The following is a 19035-nucleotide window of genomic DNA, read 5'->3' as shown; positions in this document are numbered from 1 at the left end:
GAGGCAGCCAGATGTAGCAGAAGGGGCAGGGGCTTTGGGGGGTCTCCTCTGAGCCAGTGGGTCTTCATCATGAACCAGGTGGCAGAGCACAGCGGATCAGAGCACAGTTCTGGAGCCAGAGAGGTTGGTGACTGCCTCGCCTGCTGTGCCTCAGCTTCCCCATCTGTAAAATGGAGTCAATCACGACAGAACTAGCTCATAAGTTTGTGAGACAGATGAAATGCACCAAGTGTCTAAAGCCCTCAGAAAAGGGTCTGACAGAAGAAAGGTGCCCACAGCCATCTTATTCACCCCTCAGTTGGTGTCAGGAGGAGTAGATGAGATGCAAAGAACCTGGGACAGGGTAGGGGCTCCATCAGCAGGAGGCCTTGGGGGCTTAGACCAACCACCCGAAACCAAGGAGTGATGCCAGCAGGTGGACATGTATTCACTTCTGGGGCAGGGATTCTTGACCACTGCATGACCAGCATTTGGGGCCGGGTCACTCTTTGTGGTGGAGGCTGTCCTGTGCATGACAACGTGTTTAGCAGCATCCTTGGCCTCTACCCACTAGACACCAGTAGCAACCTCCAAGGACAACTATCTCCAGGCAGTGCCAAATGCCACCTGGAAACTGGAGGCAAAACCACCCCTAGCAGAGAACTGCCATTCTGGAGACTTGGATTGGAGCTGCCCTGATTTTAAATTGCACTCTGCTTGCAAAGCATTTTAAAAATTCTTACTTATCACAGACATATTTGTCTGAATTACCATAAATTCCAAACTAACCAGCTGGGCGCTGCAAGCCGTTCCTTCCCATAGTTCACTCATGGTCTCCAATGCCCACCAACAGCCAGCACTTGCAAAGTCTGTTAGCCCACGGGGGACTCACGGAAGCTCATGCAGCGGAAACTGCTCTGGTCATCATTGCCATTTACAGATGAGGAAACTGAGGCACAGCCAGTTGCACAAACTTGCTCAAGGGCTCCTGGATGGTGGGGCCTATTGGGCATGCCCCCCTAAAGCTGGTGCCGTTGGCACCTGGCTCTGCCCATCTCTGAGAATTCTCATGCCCTCATTTCCTGCGCTGACCACCAGGCACAGATGCTGTGTCCATCTGACAGGAGAGGAAGTGGGGGCCTGGGAGGAACAAGCCACTGTCTGGTGATGGAACTTCTTTCTGGCAGCAGCAGAATTCAGACCTACCTCTTGTTGGGGGCGACCTCTTCGGCTCAATGCCTCTCCAAAACCAGGCAAGGGGCTGGAAATGGGGCTTTCTGGAAAAATGCAGACCCTGCTGGGAAGCAGGGCAGACATCTGACACCTGTCGCTCAGCCTGGCAGGTGGCGTGTTCTTCATTTCTTGTGTGGTCATCTGGCTGTCACACTCAACCCAGTGAGAGGCTCGACCCTCGTCCTGCTCCGCCCCAGCCCCAACCTGCTGTCATCTATGGCCCCTTTCCCCACCCCGTCAGGTGCCTCTTTGACTTTTGACCTCTGCCCTCAGCAGTGTCATTTCATGAAACCCAGGCCCCGGACAGCCAGCATCAAGCACCTGGCAACCTTCCATACTTCGCCCCTGAGACCTCTGCCCTAGGGATAGGGGCTTTGTTTTCTTCCCTAATTCCCTTTGGATTGGCCCCAGCAACCAGCAATTTACCAGGCAGCAGCACCCCAGCTTTGGGCGGAGTCTTCAAAGAGCAAACCCAGCAGGTGTCTGTGGATCCCGGCTGCACAGACCCTCTCCTGGAGAGGCAGAGGCCACCTGCCACAGGCCACGCGGAGCAGGGTCCCACCATGGCCCTGAGCATCTTGACTGAGCAGTTCTGCATCCCAAGACCTCACAAGGTGACTATGGAATGGCAAGGCTAGCCCTGGGGGTAAGCTTAGGGCAAGTCCGAGTAGCCAACTCACCTCCATAAGCCGTGGGTTCCTGTGATCGGCGCACAAGGGGCTGGTGCTGCTATCCACAGGAGGATACCCACCAACTTGTCTAATGGGGTGGGTGAGGCCAGGGCTGAGAGGAGAAGGGGTCTGGCTTGTTGTGGGCAGAGCACCTGCATGCTGTGCCACTCCCCCTTCAGGTGCTGGAAGGAGCCTTCCTGGGCGGCTCGCCCTCCACAGCCCTGTTGGGAGGTCTTGCACAGGCCCATGATAGCCAGGTTTAGGGCCTCCCGAATGCACCTGCAGCGTGAAACCGTGGAAACACGCGTGTCAGTGGCAGTTCCGTGCGGGGAGGAGCCCGGGGCTCTCTGCGGAGGGTCAGTTCTGTCCCTTTTAAGGTTCTGCGTGGAAAAGGCTAGGCGCCTTCTTGGGTCTACCTACATCTGGGGATGCCAGAGCCCAGCTCCCAGTTTTTCTGATATTTGGGGGCATACCATAGGAAGGACCTGCAGGGCACCTCAGGCTTGTATACTACGGCTGCAAACCTTGGGGCCAACCCTGGGCTCACACCCAATTCAGGGTCTACAGCCAGCGAGCCGGGGGCCAGGGGAGGGCCTCTCAGCTCCCACTGGGGATGCTGTTTAGGGGAATTAGAATGTATTTTATATACAAGAGAACTGAGGGGTCTAAAAGGGTCTCTGGGGGGTAGAAAAAAGTGAGGAGGAAACACAGGAAGAAATGCACATGAGGGTAGGTTCTTGTCGAAAGGGTCCTGAGAAAGACGTACAGTTAGAAACAGAGTGTGACTGAGGGTCCTTCTTAGCACGTAAGGGGCAAGGACAATAGTCTTAGATGTCTGGGGCTCCTCTTGTGTTCTGATGGTTCCTGAGACGGGGAGAAACGGCGACAGTTTCTTGGGTTCAGAGAGGGAGAGGAGGCGCCTCACACTCTGGCTAGGGTGGGCTGGGGGCCTGCACCCCTAAATTGGAGAACCCCACTAAGCTGACCCCACTCACCACTGCCCACCCCGCCAAGCCTCCTGGCCATTTTCAGCGGAGTGTCCCGACCTCCGGCCGCCCGGGTGAGTGTGAGCCCCGGAGCGCGCGCGGGGTTGGGGGGCGAGGAGAAGCGGCAGCCGGTAGGGGGGGCCCCTGGGCGGCGCCCGCTCCGCGCGGCGATTCGGCCCGGGTTTTGCGGCCGCCGCGCCTCCTCCTCCCGCCTCCGGGCTCCCTGGGCCTCCTCCCTCCGCCGCGCCCTCGCTCCGCCTCGCGCGGAGGGACCATCTGCTGGCATTTCCTGCAGCCGGGCCCGCGCCGCCAGCGGAGCCCCCGCGCGCCCGGCCGTCCCGGAGCACCGAGCTCGCGGCACGGTAGGAGGTAGGAGCGCGGCGGCCCGGGGGGCAGCGGGGGACGGCGGGGGGATGGCGGACTGGGAAGGACCCGGAGGGCCCGGCCGGGCAGGGCCGGAGCGAACCGGAGGCCGCGGGGGGCCGGCCGAAGGGATCCGGGAGCCCGCGCCGCAGCCCCGCGGACCCTGGCAGTGGCCAGTGCGGGGAGCCGCGCCGGGGCCGGTCGTGCGCGGGGGAGCCTGGGGGCGCCCCGGGCCAGGGCGGGTCGGCGCCTGGTGGGTTGGGGCGGGTGGGGCCCGCGAGTGGGAAGCGGCGCGCCCAGCACGGCTCTCCCCACTTGGTGGGGCTTAAAGGAGACGGGACCGCCAGGGAGGGTGGCTGGGTCTGACCGCCCAGACCCTGGCCAGTGCGGGGGTCTGTGTCCCCACCTCGGCCGACGCGGGCTCCAAGGAGCCTGCGTGGGGTCTGGGATCTGAGTCTGGCGTCCCAGCTGCGGGCTTGGGAGGGCGGCTGTGTCTGAGTCCGCAGAGTCAGGGGCTGCCTGGATTACAGGCTAGAGAAGGACCCTTGCCCACAGTCCCCATCTCTGGGGCACTGACCCCCTGAAGATATGGAGCCTCAGGGACTGTTGAGGTGCCTGAGTCCTCAAGAGGGTCTGGTGCACTTGAAGATTCCTCCCGGGGAGCGAGGTGCAGGAGGGTGGGGCAGGCAGGAAGGAGGCTGGAGTCTGCAGCCCCCCGGGCAACAGGCCCGTCCTGGGCTTCCCAGGCACCGCCCCGACCCCCACCCAGACCTTTGGGCCGCCTGCTGTCAGAAGCCAGCTGGAGTTAGGGTTTGGGGTGACTCCTGGGGGTATGGAGGGTGGGCTTACCTGCCCCTCTCTCATCCCTGGGCTGAGCCCACTGCCCCTCCCTCATCCTTGGGCTGAGCGGGTCTGCCCTGCCGAAGCGGCTGGGTGGATTTCGTGTCTTGCTATTTGGTAACTTGCTCCCCTCTGTGTGTCTGCCCCAGTCTCTTCAAGGTGCCTTTTACAGGCAGACTTCTGTAAGGGTCCCACCCCACCTGATACAGCCTCCCAAACTCTGGAGAAGTGGGCCAGCCTTTGGGATCCTAGGTAGATGCTTTTAGGTCTGCCTGCACCAGGGCTGATCCAGATCCCGGACTGAACAGAAACCCTGCCCCCCACCCCCAAGAGTAAGGCCCTTCTGCATGTTTTTATCCCACCTCCTTGTTACACAGGGGCCTTGCTGTTCCTTGAACCTGCCAGGTGAGAGGGGGCTTTGCAGGCATCAGGCAGGTCTGGGGCAACCTGGGGTGGCGTCAGGTGCCCGGCTGTTCCCTTCAGGCCTCAGGCTCCAGAACTGCAGATCCTATTGTCTGCCTGCACGCGTGTGGGGCTGGCCCGGGGTGCCCAGGAGGCAGGCACTGCGTGTGTCTGTCTTGCCAGGCGGTGTTTAGGAAAGGTGACACAGCAGATGGGCCGGATGAGGAGCCTCTGACCCGCAGTCCTGGGCCTGGTCTTGGAGAGGCTGCCCTGCAGATGTTGATCCCTGGACAGCCATCCTGCATGTCCAGTGGAGGCTCCTTTCTGGGTCCAGATTGGGCCATGAATAGGCCAAGTTCTTCAAAGAACTGCTTTCAGCTCTTCACAGAATGCAAATGCAGGAACCCCTGCCCCGCCCCCACCCAGGGTTGTATTTACTATGCTGAGAATGCCTGGTATCAGTTTCTCTCCTGAAATCTTGGCCTTGCTCTGAGCTCTGATAGTAATCTGACATGTAACGCTTGGGGGAGGGAGAAACACTCCGTGACAAGCCGGCGGGTGGAAGGGCTGTGTGTGTCTCTGACAGCTGTGTTTTGGGGACTGGTGCTCTGCTGATTCTATGGTTAAGCCCTCACGCGTTTGCACACATACAGGCACAGCATGCAGGTGGAGAACTTACCCAAGATGACAGAAGGTGCATCCCACCCCGTTCCCATTTATTGTTCAAGGGACAGGTGAATCTGAGTCTGTGACCGCAGCTAAGAAATGTTGTGGACCCAGCTCAGGGTTCTCCCAGAGAGGCCTGGGGAGCTGGAAGCTCTGACCTCCTGGACAGGGGGTTGTAGAGGGGCCGAGGCCCAGGGGTGCATCGTGCCAAAAGGATCCCGGTCATTTTGATAGGAAGGGAGCTGTCAGGGAGGGAGCCGTCAGGTGCAGCTCCCCTTGTGGAGCCCAAGGGCCAGGTGGGTAGAAGTGCTCACTGCTTGCAGGGTTGGCAGGGCAGCCCAGGGAGCACACTGGTGTGCTGGGGAGTAGATGTTGGGTGGTGCAGATGAGGGCCACTGGCCTCCCAACAGGGACAGGCGTGCTGCCCTGGATGTCCTCGTGCTGCTTGTGACCAGCACAAAGGAAAAGAATATTGTTCTTGATGCCAGCTTTGCTTGATGACTTACCTACCGAGCCTGCAGCTTGAGGAGGCAACTGACAGCCTGAGGATGGGGCTCCTGGGCTGGTCAAGATTTTTAAGGGTTTTGCGGCCTTGGTGGCTGGGTCTTGGCCACGGCTGGGTCACCTTTCCCGTGGAGATGTATGGGCAGATAGAGAAGCTGCTGCAGAGTGGTAGGCTTGGCGGTCGAGTACAAAGGACTTGGACTGAGGACCGCGTCATTCTCTTAGCATCACAGTTGTTCTGAGCCAGGACCTCTGGGATCATGTCCACGAGGGTGTGAGGTTGCCTTGTGCTGGCATCTACACTAAATGGAGCCCTGGGCACCAGCTGTGTCCTCAGGACCAGGGCTTGAGGTGGGAGATGGGGAGGGGATGGGACATGAGCCTTGTTGGCTGGTTTAGAGGGATCTAGAATTCCTAGAGGACCTTTGTTGCAAATCTCACAGCCACCCAGGCTGAAAGCAAATGCTTTGCTCGGCCTCCCAGCCCGCCTCACATCCGGCTGCTCCCTCCAGGGCTGGCCTCCACTCCCCTCCTGGCCCTACCAGCTCTTGCCTGGAGCTCCACATCAGCTACCTGCAAGGTTCCCCTTTCATGGCCTTCCTAGCCCTTCTCCAGCCAGCAGCCAGCACGGTGTTTAAAAAGATAAACCACTTCATGTAGTTTGCCTACTTACAGCCCTTTGAGATTTGCCATGGGTCTCACTCAGTAAGTCCTGACCCCTTTCCAGACCCCACAGGCCCTGGACACCCCTCCACTCCACCTCCCTTCCCATGTCCTCCTCTCCCCCTTCCCTGCCCTCCCTCTCTCCTCCTTGCTCCCAGGGGTCCAGCCTCAGCCCTGGCTTCTTACTTCAGGGCCTTCGCACTGCCTGTGCCTCTGTTTTTGGCCCCTCCTTGGATCTACACTTGGTGGGCTCCATCTAATTCAGGTCCCAGCTCGGATGCCGCCTCCCCTGAGAGAGTCTCTGTTCCTGACACGATATCCATTCCAAAGCAGTTCTCAGCTGTGTGTTTTGTTTTCTCTTTATTTATACTGAAATGATCTTGTTTGTTTAGTTGAATGGCTTCCTATGGAGAAAGCGATTGAGCCAAGCCAGGTCCATGGTGGGCGCCGCTGCTGCGTGGCATCTGTCCCCGTGCACGGTTGCCTGCCAGTCTGCTCCGGGCTCTCTTCCCAGGGGCTGGCACACAGTAGGTGCTCTATGGTTAAGTGAGGCACATGTGGAAAGCCAGCATACTGTCTCATCCCAGGGAGGTCAGTAGGTTGAGACTGGCTGCCCCCATCTAGCAAGTCCCACCCACCATGTCCGGGTTTCAGCAGCATCGACTGGTGTGGGACGTGCCCAGCTCATTTCCTCCATGCCCTAGGATGGCGAGGACAAGAGTGTGTGTGTGACTCTTCCCAGGGTCCCATCATCTCTGATTTAGGAATGGAGCCCTTAGGGTGTCTCACCTCCTCGGGGTGCCTAATATTTTATTTGGTGAATGCAGATGGACTTAACTGGCCCGTCGATCTCCTCTGACCCTGCTGACACGAAGAGAAGGATGAAGGGGAAAGATGAGGCTCAACACCTGAACAGTATTCCCTCTAACTATGTACATTCTTCGGGAGTTTAAGTGGGAAATAGGGAGGAGATGTGGGGCATACCCCACCTCGGCAGGCAGCTGGTCAGGCTGCCGTTGTGACCAGCCTGGGGTCACCTTCCCTTCATCCAAGGCCAGGGCAGTTTGCAAACCTGTAGTAAGCCCTGCTGTACCTGGCAGAGCAGAAGCACCACCCCGGCTTGGAGAGAGCAGGCCCCTGACTGCCGGCCATGGATGGCCCCTTGGGAAGTGCCCTGTGCTTCTGAGCAAGGAGGGAACGGGCCTCCAGGCGCTCGGGGACAGCACAGAGGGCACTCTGTCGCCCGTGCCTTTGTCCCTTCTCTCGCTGGCCCATTCTCAGCTGCTTCCTCTTGGGGAAGGGCCTTCCTTGGCCAGGGGAGGGAGCACTCAGTGGCCCGGCGCTGCGGAGGTATTGATGTGCTATTGGGGTGAATACGGCACTCGGTGTGGGGGTGGGGGCGGGAGGGTTGTCATTTAAAGGGGCCTTTGGGGATCGTCAGCAGAGGAAGGCGTGGTGTTGGGGCGGGGCATCCGCATCTCCGCGCCCCGTTCCTGGCAGCCAGCGGAATTTCTCATGTCTAGCTATTGCAGCGAATAAGACAGAGAGTCAACTAAAGGGCGCGCCACTGTAGGTCCTATTCGCTGGGCTGCGGCTCCAGGCAAAGGCATTTGTATGCCTGCCTATTAGGGTGAATGTGACGCAGGGAGTGTGGGTCGCTTAAAGGGCCGGGACTCTGGCAGCAGTGCGTCCCGCTCATGCCCGCCTATTGCGGTGAATACGGTGCAGTAGTCGGGTCGCTTAAAGGGTCCTGGTGTCCTGCTTGCTGGACTGTGCTGCTTTGGGGCAGCTCCTGGTCCTGGACGGACCAGGAGACGCTGGCCCGTCGGGCAGGAAGGCTAGGTGCCCTTCTTACAGGATGAGTGAGCCTCACCCCCACCCCACCCCCTGCTGCCTTAGGAAGTCACCCAAATTTAGCAAAATTCAAGCCACAGCCAGCAGGCACCAGGGCGGGGCATGTGACCCTGTTCTGGAGGGCTGGCGGGGCCAGGGCAGGGAGGGGCCCGGGCCTAAGAGATTGATGGTGGTGATGGTGGCAGGCGCCACCTGGGATCTGATCAGAAGGCCTAGCCGAGGAAGACGCAGCTGGAATTCTTCACCCCAGGTGCCAGGGTCAGCAGATTTTATTTGCCTCCTAAACCTTGGTTACCCCGTCTGTAAAGTGAGGCTCATGGCTGGCCCGTGAGAAGTCCCGAGATGGTCTTTGTACACAAGCGCTGGGTGAGCATCGGCCATTGTGTGGGTGACTGGCATGACCCACTACCCCACCCCTATAGGCTGCCAGTCAAAGGTTTCCACCCTCCAGCCACCATCTCCCTGGCTCAGATAGTCCTGGGTGGCCCTGGCCCTCCCCAGGTGGACCCTGTCCCTGCCGGCAGACCCTCCACCTCTCTAGCTCTCTCCTCTGCTCCTGAACTTGGCATTGGTCCCAGGCTGCCCTGAGCTGTCTCAGGGGACTCCTGACCCGTGAAGGGGCAGCGAGTCCACGGGAGGCAGTTGGCCTGGGCTCTTCGAGGCTGTTGTCCTTACCTGTAGAGCAGGGACCACTGCACATGGTGCTCCTGAGTGTAGCGGATCCAATGAGTGGCCTGGCACAGGGCCAGGGAGAACTGGGATGCCTTAGTCTCTGGCCCACACACTCCCTACCAGCGAGCACTTTGTGGGTTAGGTACCAGACCTCGTTAGCCTGAGGCTGGGGTGCTGTGGACAAGGTGCTGGGACTTAGCATTAATGCTCAAAGATGAGCTACAGAGGTAGTGAGATCTCCCAGCCGCAGGGACACCTGAGAGTTCTACGTCTTCCCCACGCCAGCCTCAAGAACATACCTGGGCAAAAACCGACCCTCATGTTGCATTCTCTGTGGCTTCAGGGTGTGTGCACTCTTGCCTGGGCCCTCACCCTGCTGTCCCTTGTGTTCAGAGTGTGGCTGGTCCAAGGGCTCACAGCATCTGACAGGCTCCCCTCTGAGACGGAGGAAATGGGGCCCCAAGAATGGCAGGGTCATGGTGCTACTCCTCGCTGGGCCTCAGTTTCTCCATCTTAAGCCACCCCCATCCCTGACATTTGCTCCCAACCCCCACACCTGCGGGGCTAAGGCACCCGCACACAAGCAACACCCCAGCAGGAACTGAGACGGAAACCTGGACATCCAGAGCTCCCTCTCCACTCCCGAGGCCTCAACTTCTCCAAAGGCTTCTGTCCATCTGCTCCTACGCCTTGAGCTGTTTTATATCTTGAGGAGGCACCCCAGGTTTTATGCAGAAAGAAGCGTCCACTAATTTTTAAAGGTTTGAGACTGAGTGATTGGAAATCTTTCTCGTCCTTCCTCCTTCCTCTCTCCTGTACCAGTGTGCAGCCCGGGAGAGGCCTCATGTGTCACTGACCACGTACCAGTGTGCAGCCCGGGAGAGGCCTCATGTGTCACTGACCACGTACCAGTGTGCAGCCGGGAAGAGGCCTCATGTGTCACTGACACTCCACGAGTCTAACTTCTGCATGTGGAGTGTCCCTGTGGCTGGTCCTGGGGCGGTGGACTGGCCTGATGCTGCCAAGGACGCCCCACTTTCCCACAAAGCTCCACCCTGCTGTCTTGCACATCCTGGGGCCAGGACAGGAAGAGCGCCCTGCGGATTGGAAAAGCAGGTGCCATTGTGGGCACCAAGAGCCCTTTGTGCTTTGTAGGATCGCGTGCTGCCACATGGCACCCTCTGATCTCCTTAGGGCAGAGGAAAAGAGCAGCCAGCTTTGACGGGAACCCTCGCCCACTCCAGCGCCCATGCTGGGTTTCTACTTTGGGCCCAGCTCCTGCAGGAACGCACAGATCCCTCTCGCTCCGAGACCTAGATTCTGCCTTGGAACGGCACAGCTGTCCCCAAAGGGCAGGCCGGGGCAGGCAGCTTGGCCACAGGAGGCTGGGAGAGTTGGGAGCATGAAGAACACCTAGAAATGTCAGAATGTGGGCCCCATCTGGAAACCTGAGGCTGAGGCCGCTTCAGGACAGGGCCTGGTTTCTTGTCCCATTACAGTGCCACAGTGGGTCATCCTCCCCAGCCTGGCACCACGAAGGCTCCCAGAGAGAGGAGGACAGAGGTGCTCTCTGTTGGTGACTAGCACCCAAGGGTGCTTGGCCCCAGTGTGCTGCTGACCACACATGGCTGCCGTGGTCGAGGCCATCAGGAATCCCCACCCTCGTGCCTTGCACCGAGTGCAGCTGTGTGGCTCTTTCCTGCCCAGACCCTCCCTGCTCGCAGGTGCCCACCAATAGCCAGAAGAACCTTCCGGCTGCTGCAAGCCCAGCAGGCTGGACCAGTTTCTCCTTCATCTGGTTGCTGTGAGCAGAGGAGAACGAGTTACTCAGTCCCCAGCCGGCCGGGGGCGGGGCCGCCTTCGTCTCTGCTCCGTGGCTGCTGGGTGCTCACACTCTAAAGTGATGTGGGTGGCAGGAAGTGGCCTTGTGGCGCCCACCCGCTGGGCACAGGGCTGGCCTGTGGAGCCACCCTAGTCATGGAGCCAAGCTGGCTGGGTCTCTCCTGCCCCCGTCTGTCTTGGCACAGGCCCTTCCCAGGCCTGCAAAGCCTGCTTCCATCGGGGCACTGCCTCAGTACCCGCAGCACACATGACATCTAGGCTAGCTAACTTGGTACCCAGGACCCCTCTTGGCCTCCCTGGGTCTCTTGGGGGTGTCACCTTCTCCTGGAACCCTGTCTCATCAGGGTGACCTCTCAAAAGTCCAGCCTCATTCCTTATCTGCCCCTTGCCATCCTTTTACCGGTCAGGGTCTCTCTGCTGCTGGCCCTGACTCCCTTAGATCTGGGCCCTGCAAGGCCCACTTTTTCCCACGTGCTCAGGAAGCGCCGCTTGCTTTCCTCCCTCGTGGGCTGTGAGCCTGGTCCTGTGTGTTTGGCCTGTGTCATTTGCACAGAGGCACGCAGCTCTCTGATCGTTGGTGCGTGAAGCCAGGTGCCCTGGGCCGTAAGCACCGCCCAGTAAAGGCGCCCTTCACTTTCTGACGTGTGCGAGCTGGGAGTTTGCTGCCCTTGGGGGCCCCGAGGAGTGACCCGTCTGACCTTGTGGACAGGGGCACAGTGCTTAGAACATGGGCTTAGCAGTTGGCAAAGCAGGTGGGAATCTCCACCCTGTGGGGCCATGGGCAAGTCCTAAAGCCCCAGACCTTGGTTTCCTTGTCTGTGAAATGGGCCATTGCAGGGACAGCCTCCTGGAGGTGCCTCAGGACGTGGTGGGAGCATGAGCCAGCTCATCGTGAGCGCCGGCCCTAGGCCTGTGTGGAAGTGGCACGGGCTCTCAGAGCAGGGAGGGGCTACCTCCTATCATGCCTATCATTAATGAAAACTTTCACTGTGAAAGATCTAAACACAGGAACCATACAGAATAACAGAACCAACCCCAGCCTTGTCAAGGTCCTGGCACCTGGCCGTATTTGCTTTAGGTGTCTTTCAACAGCTACAAGTTGTGTGTAGGGAGGGCCCCAGAGCTCCCTTCTTTCCCCAGAGCTGCCATCCTGGGTTTCCAGGCTCATGCTTCCAGGCGAGTTTTGGGCTTTACTATATATGGATGGATCCGTAAACACACACAGACAGAGGTCACGTGACCACCGATGTTCTGCTCACATCCTTCTTTCTGATCGTTTTAGAGTCACAGAGAAGTCGCAAAAACAGTAGTTCACCGCCCTCTGCAACCTCTTCTTGTCTGTGTGGTTCTGTATGTCTTGTACATTTTCCTTGCTTTATATACATAAATCACATGGATTTCCATCCTTTGGAAGGACTTTCTGGTAGTTCCATTCCGTCCCTGGAGCAAGGTCTGCGTTCCGGTTTCCTTGGGCACGGCCGAGGGCACTCCCCCAGGGGACGGACCTGGGGTGGGGTCAGCAGCCCGGTGGGATGGGGCCCAGTCCCTCCTGTGCTCAGTGCTGCCTTCCCTGCCCCCTTGTCCCAGAGGGAATCATCCCTACCGCCCCCCCTTACTCTGCCTCAGCATAGGGCAGCGGGAGGCATCCTGGCCCCCGAGGAACATACCTTACAAAGATGTTTGCCAGGGCCCCCCAGGGGCCTCTCAGTGACCAACACATTTTGTTAGTTAAAACCAGAAACACAGGCTTGAGCCTGAGACTGAGGGTCCAGGAAGGGCAGGGTCTGGCCGAGACTCTGCAGGTCTGCTCACAGCCTGTTCCAGCACTGCATCCCCTTGCTGAAACCACACGTGTGTGGCCTTGCCAAAGATGGGGAGACGGGGCTTGGGAATACTGGCCAAGCCTCAGACCCGCAGCACCTCCACAAAGCTGGGTTAAATGGAAGCGAACTGTCGGCATAGTGGCTGCTGCCCTAGCCATCTGGCCGCTTGGGATATGAGTGGCAGAGCTGGGGTGAGTGGCAGAGCTGGGACGAGTGAGTGGCAGAGCTGGGGAGAGTGGCAGAGCTGGGACGAGTGAGTGGCAGAGCTGGGGAGAGTGGCAGAGCTGGGACGAGTGAGTGGCAGAGCTGGGGTGAGTGGCAGAGCTGGGATGAGTGAGTGGCAGAGCTGGGGTGAGTGAGTGGCAGAGCTAGGGTACCCATCTCCCCTCGGTGCTTGGGATCACCCCAGGTCTCCAGTTGGGAAGTGGCCCAGGCAGGATTTGAGCCCGAGTCTGCCAGGCTGTGCCAGGCGTTATTCCTGGGAGAGAGGCCCTGTGGCACCTCCTGATGTGGCCAGGGAGAAATCCCCTTTTCCCAAGGAAGCTGGTGCTATAGTCCGTCTGTCCTAGGAAGGCCCTCCTGGGCGGGTGTGTGAGTTTGCAGGGGTTTCCACCACTAAGCAGCCCAGACGTTGATTCTTTCTCAGTTCTGGAGGCTGAAGTCCAAGATCAAGGCCTTGCAGGGCTGGTTTCTCCTGAGGCCTCGCTCCTGATCGTGCAGGCAACCACCTTCTCCCTGTGTCCTTGCAGGGTCATCCCTCTGTGTGCCTGTGTCCTCATCTCCTCTTTTTATTTTTTATTTATTTATTTATTTATTTATTTTGAGACTGAGTCTGGCTCTGTCGCCCAGGCTGGAGTGCAGTGGCCGGATCTCAGCTCACTGCAAGCTCCGCCTCCCGGGTTTACGCCATTCTCCTGCCTCAGCCTCCGGAGTAGCTGGGACCACAGGCGCCCGCCACCTCGCCCGGCTAGTTTTTTGTATTTTTTAGTAGAGACGGGGTTTCACCGTGTTAGCCAGGATGGTCTCGATCTCCTGACCTTGTGATCCGCCCGTCTCAGCCTCCCAAAGTGCTGGGATTACAGGCTTGAGCCACCGCGCCCGGCCATCTTCTCTTTTTATAAGGACACCAGTGAGATTGGACTAGGGCCCACCCTCATGACCTGTTTTAATTTAATATGCTCCTTAAAGACCCCATCTCCAAGTACAGCCACTTTCTCAGGTCCTAGGGACTAAGACATCAGCACATGAATTGGGGGGACACAATTTAGCCCGTGACCGTGGGTAGTGGAGCAGCCAGACTAACCCCAGGCGTCTCGTCAGTGGGTTCTGTTTTTATTTCCTGTGAGGACCCAGCGTTTGCTGGGAGTGAGATTTTGATGTGATCAGAGGCTTTCCACACCCTTGAGTGTGTGCAGTGTTCTCAGATTTCACCTGCTTGAATCTTGACTGTTTTATGCCCTCTCAAGAGCCCCAGCTCAGCTGGAACCTGGGGGAGCTGTAGAGACCCCTGCTTGGTGAACGAAGCGTCAGCAGGAACACGCTCACCCTTCCAGGCTCACCCCTCCTGGGCCACACGCCGTCAGCCACTCTGTCCCACCGGCAGAGTGGGCAGGGAGGCCGGGATGCGGGTCACTAGGTGTGTGTGGGGTCAGCAAGCCCTCTACAATGCATCCTGCCACCCACTGGCAGGTGCTGCACGCAGGGCCGTGCTCTCCAGGTCCCAGCATCCTGGGCCAGCATCTGCGGGCTGGAGTGTGTCAGCCGCCCCTTCGCTGTTGCCCTCCCGTTCAGCAAACACCGCCTGCAGCAGCCCTCTGGACACCACACGGGGCCTTTCCTCCCAGGGAGGGCGGATAAGGGGCCACACACCAGCAGGGGTTTGAATGCCGTGTATTTCCCGGGCACAGACCTTCCTCAGGGGCTGCGGGCCTGCCCTGGGGCTCCCTGCTGTGTGTGCAGTGTCGGCAGCACTGTCGGGGAGCCGGTAACCCCGGGGCTCCCAGCTGCAGCCACCTTATCTGGGCTTCACCTATATGGAGCTTCTGCTGTCCAGAGCTCCGACGAGAACTCCAAATGCAGCAAAAAAGAAAATGAAAACGAAAGACTTCTCCCGAGCAGCCGTTGCGGACACCCACCCGTCACTCACAGCCGGGCCTGGTGGGCCGCTCGGGAGTCGTGCCAACGTGGGCCGCTGCTTCCCGGCAGCTTGAGCCGGTGGTCAGTTTTTAAACTGAGGTTTAACGAATGACCGCAGGCAAATAACTGTCCTCCCGCCCTGTTCATTATTTTTAAACTGTGTCTGCTTTGAATGTGCAAGGAACATGCTGTTTGTCTCTGGTGGGCGCCTGTTCTCCTGGCTGTGGCCATTCATTATTCCGGGGCCTCAGCCCTAGCGATGGTGCTGGCGTCATCAGCCCCCCGCAGCTTGCTGGAACAGGAATAGCCCCGGGAATTTGTGACCTCAGTGAGCCACATCTTCAGGCTAGAGCGAGCTTTCCCACACAAGAGCAGCTTATCCCACGGAGGCTCAGATCTTTACACACATTTGCGCTGTTCCGTGCATATCCCAAAATGCATTACGTGCAACCTTGAGGTCTACATGAGAGACACTGGAACCTTCTTCCTGCTGACTTGTGTCATTATAACAGTTAATTTTGATAATGATTAACATGTATTTTATTGAGGCTTTTGGAATGACTTATCTCTTTTAACCCTTGAAACAACCCTATGCCATAAGTTCTATTATTGTCCCCATCTTACAAATGGGGACACGGGGGCTCAGAGAGGTGAAGCAACCTGCCCGGAGTCACCCACCCCTACGTGACAGGACTGGGACTGGAAGCAGCTCACCTCGTAGCTGGGACTCCCTGGCGCCCGGGGGATGTTGCACTCTGTGGGCTGTTTCTCGCTGTACTCAATGGCCCCAGACTCCTCCTCTTCTCCTTGTCGGAAGGGCTGTCAATGATCATTCCCGCCCACTGCTGTCTAGGAAACCAGATGAGTAAGATTGTTAGAAAAGTGAGCAAATCAGGAGCGGACGGACGTGGCGGGAGAACCCAGGAAGTGCCAGCGAGGCGTGAATGAGACCTGGCATGCGGTGTTTCATGATGCTTGATTGGGCTGTTTAGGGGGATCTTTTCTGTGTTTCTCATTCTTCTGATTCTCGCTCAACATCCAGTGTGGATCACACGGTATTGACAGCCAGCGGCGTGTATCAAACGCCTGCTTGCGCCCAGCTCTTCCTGGAGGCTTTGCAGGCACTGGTTCTGTTCACACTTAAGTGCCCTTTCAGGATAGAACCAGGGTTAGGGACGCTGCGTGCCTCGCCCGAGCCCAAGCCCATCGCACCCTGCAGGCTACTCCGATAATCCTGCAGGCCCCCACTGGTGTTCCGGGTGGGATCCCTGGAAGGGGGCCTGGTGAAAACCGAGGCCTGGTCCCTGCCCGCAGGAGAAGGGAACATAGGGGTCTCTTGGTCAGGAAGGAGTCCCACACTTTGAGCAGCTTCTGGCATTTTTAGAACAGCTTTCAGTGTGCGCAGACCACCTTGGCAATCCAATGTCACCTATACTGTTATTTAAGACCTAGCTCTTTAATAAATCAACTCACTTCTTTTTGAAGTCTATTTATAACCTAGAAGACGTGTTAATCATTGCTGCAGTTAAAAAATCAACATCACCTGTGGTAAATTGCAGGTAACTATGAAAACATGCACAATAAACACGAACCACTGACTACATGTTAGCTTTTGGGTGCTCTGGCCACAGGGACTCACATTGTTTGCTGTGAGCTTTGTGCCCAGGGCCACCCTGCCTTCCTTAAATAGAGAGATGATGAGCAGGGGCAGAGCCACCATAAAGACCCATTCTCTTGTCCCTTGATGTAATCAGGAGGCTGGGAAGAGAATGGAGAAGGCCTCGCTTTCTCACTGTGACCTAATGGTGAAGGCCGCCTGTACTGCTGGTGTCACCGGGGGCATCGGTGACGTGCACACTTCCAAGCTGGCTCGAGAGGCAGAGGAGGCGTTTCAGTGGCCAATTCCAGGGGATTTGAGAACGGGCCCCTCTCCAGGAGCAGCCTGAGGAACAGGCAGCTGTCGGGGCTGCAAAGCCTGCCCCGGGGAGGCGGGAGAAGGTGACCCCAGTGACGGGGCCCATCCAGGTTCCCAGCACAGTGCGGCTGTGTTGCCTGGAGACCCCTTCCCACGGGGTCGACTGGCATCTGCCGAGTCACGGACCGTTCTCCAAGGAGTCACCGGTTTTCTTTTTGGATTAATGCCAGGACAGTGTGTTCAGCAGGGATTCCAGAGGGGTGTAAGAACCGTTTTTTGTGCCGTGGGGGAAATAAAGGTACATGAGGCTTCATCTTCAATCCCTTGACTTTTCTTTTTCTTTTCTTTTTTTTTTTTTTTTTTTTTGAGATGGAGTCTCGCTCTGTCGCCCAGGCTGGAGTGCAGTGGCGCGATCTCAGCTCACCGCAAGCTCCCCCTCCCGGGTTCACGCCATTCTCCTGCCTCAGCCTCCCGAGTAGCTGGGACTACAGGCGCCCGCCACCTCGCCCGACCAATTTTTTGTATTTTTAGTAGAGACAGGGTTTCATCGTGTTAGCCAGGATGATCTCGATCTCCTGACCTCGTGATTCACCCGCCTCGGCCTCCCAAAGTGCTGGGATTACAGGCGTGAGCCACTGCGCCCGGCCCCCCTTGGCTTTTCATGGGGGAAAGGGCAGGAGGACGGTTTGGTCGCGTCCCCAGCACATGGGGAGTGGGGAAGACAGCTGGGCTGACAGGAAGTGGCCAGGTCAGGCTGGTGCCGGGTCTGTCTGGTCGCCTGCTGTGTGTGTGTGTGGAGGAGGGGGTGCGCTTTTCTGCGGTTTCTTCCATGCCGGTGGCAGAGGGGCTGAGGAAGAGGCGTTCGCACCTTTGGCCAGGCTCTTCCCTGCTCCCAGCTCTGTACCCAGGGCATGGGTGCTCTGGGGCTGCCATAACAAATGACCACAAACTGGGTGGCTTAGAACAACACAGATTCATTCATTCACAGTGGTGGGGCCCAGAAGTCTGAAATCCCAGTGCTGGCCGGCCTGCTCTCCCTCCAAAGGCGCTGGGGGAGGATTCTTCCTGCCTCTTCCAGCTCCCGGGGACTCCAGGTGTTCCTTGGCTTGTGGCTGCATCGCTCCGATCTCCGCCTCTGTCTTCACAGCACATTCTCCTCTGTCTGCGTCTCCTCCCCTGTCTTGTCACACGTGGACCCCAGTCATTGGACGAGGACCCCAGGCAGTGACCCTCTTTCCAAGGTCAGGGTCACAGGTACTGAGGTTAGGACTTGGACACATCTTTCATGAAGACACAATGCAACCCTCCACCGCTGGGAGAAGGTGGCCACAGTGGGCAGCCTGCCGTGACTCCGGGGAAGATGGACTAGGATCGGAACCTGTAGAGAGACCAGGGGTGGCATTCTGGGGCGTGGGGATGACATCGCAGAGGCAGGCGTGCGTGATCACAGTCGTGTTTAGTTCTAGGGAGCAGGGGGTTGCCATATTTCACAGATGAGAATAATGAGGCCTTTCAAGAAACCAGGAGCTGCCTGGGGCACCCAGGCTGTCAGCAGTGAGCTGGGAATGAAAGTTGGGGGTGGCCACCAGGGAGCCCCACCCCAGGGAAGGGAAGAGTTCTGCTCCCACTGGAGGCATGTTTGTCCAGCTCTCACGACACCACAGGCCGCTGGCCTCTGTGTCTGTGAGGTGGGACACCTTGATCCCCTGGCCTCCTGACCCCTGGCCTTTCCCTGAGATAGTTCCTACATGCTACTGACATGGCGGCCCAGCTTGGACAGGAGGGGATGCCCACCTGGGGGCTGCTGGGCTCCTCCCTAAGGAGGAGGAGGAGCTGCTGCTGGGTTCCTCCCCAAGGCTGCAGCCTTGTCCCAGGACCCCGGAAGACAACCTGGGACAGGACTGTGGTTGCATCAGACATGTTTACCTGGGAACCAGAAAACGTTTTTTAAACAAAGCTGTCTTTAAAAAGTGAGGGGGAAAAAAGTACTGTCTGCTTCCCCCGGGGACTTGGGATCCTGGCTCCCGAGGGCGACTTGCCTTTTTGTACTGGCTCAGCCTGGAGCCTCCCACCTGGGCCTCTGGGCCACAGTGCCCTCTTGGGAGGCAGCAGCTATGCCAACAGGGGAAACAGCCGCTGGTTGGCTTCTGCATCCTGATTTGCTATGTGTGTGTGCACGTGTGTGTCTGTGTGTGTGCATGCATATCTGTGTGCTTATGCATGTGTGTGCAGGCATGCATCTGTGCACATGTGTATGTGTGTGTGCCGTGCCTGTGGTTGTGTGTGTCCATGCATCTGTGTGTGTGCCTGGGATGGGGCGGTGAGCAGTCAGGATAAAAGAGGAATGCAAGGCCACCATCGCACTCCTGTGTGTCAGCACCTGGCACACAGGGAACACTCACCAGCAGCCACAGCGGGCCCTTGTGCCCCGGGCTATGTGGTGCCTGCCAGGGCAGTGACCACCCGTTGACTGGTCAGTGAGGGTG

This window comes from Macaca thibetana, chromosome 14 (genome assembly GCF_024542745.1).
Source record: "Macaca thibetana thibetana isolate TM-01 chromosome 14, ASM2454274v1, whole genome shotgun sequence".
Taxonomy (NCBI): domain Eukaryota; kingdom Metazoa; phylum Chordata; class Mammalia; order Primates; family Cercopithecidae; genus Macaca; species Macaca thibetana.
Note: the sequence above shows the minus strand (reverse complement) of the source record.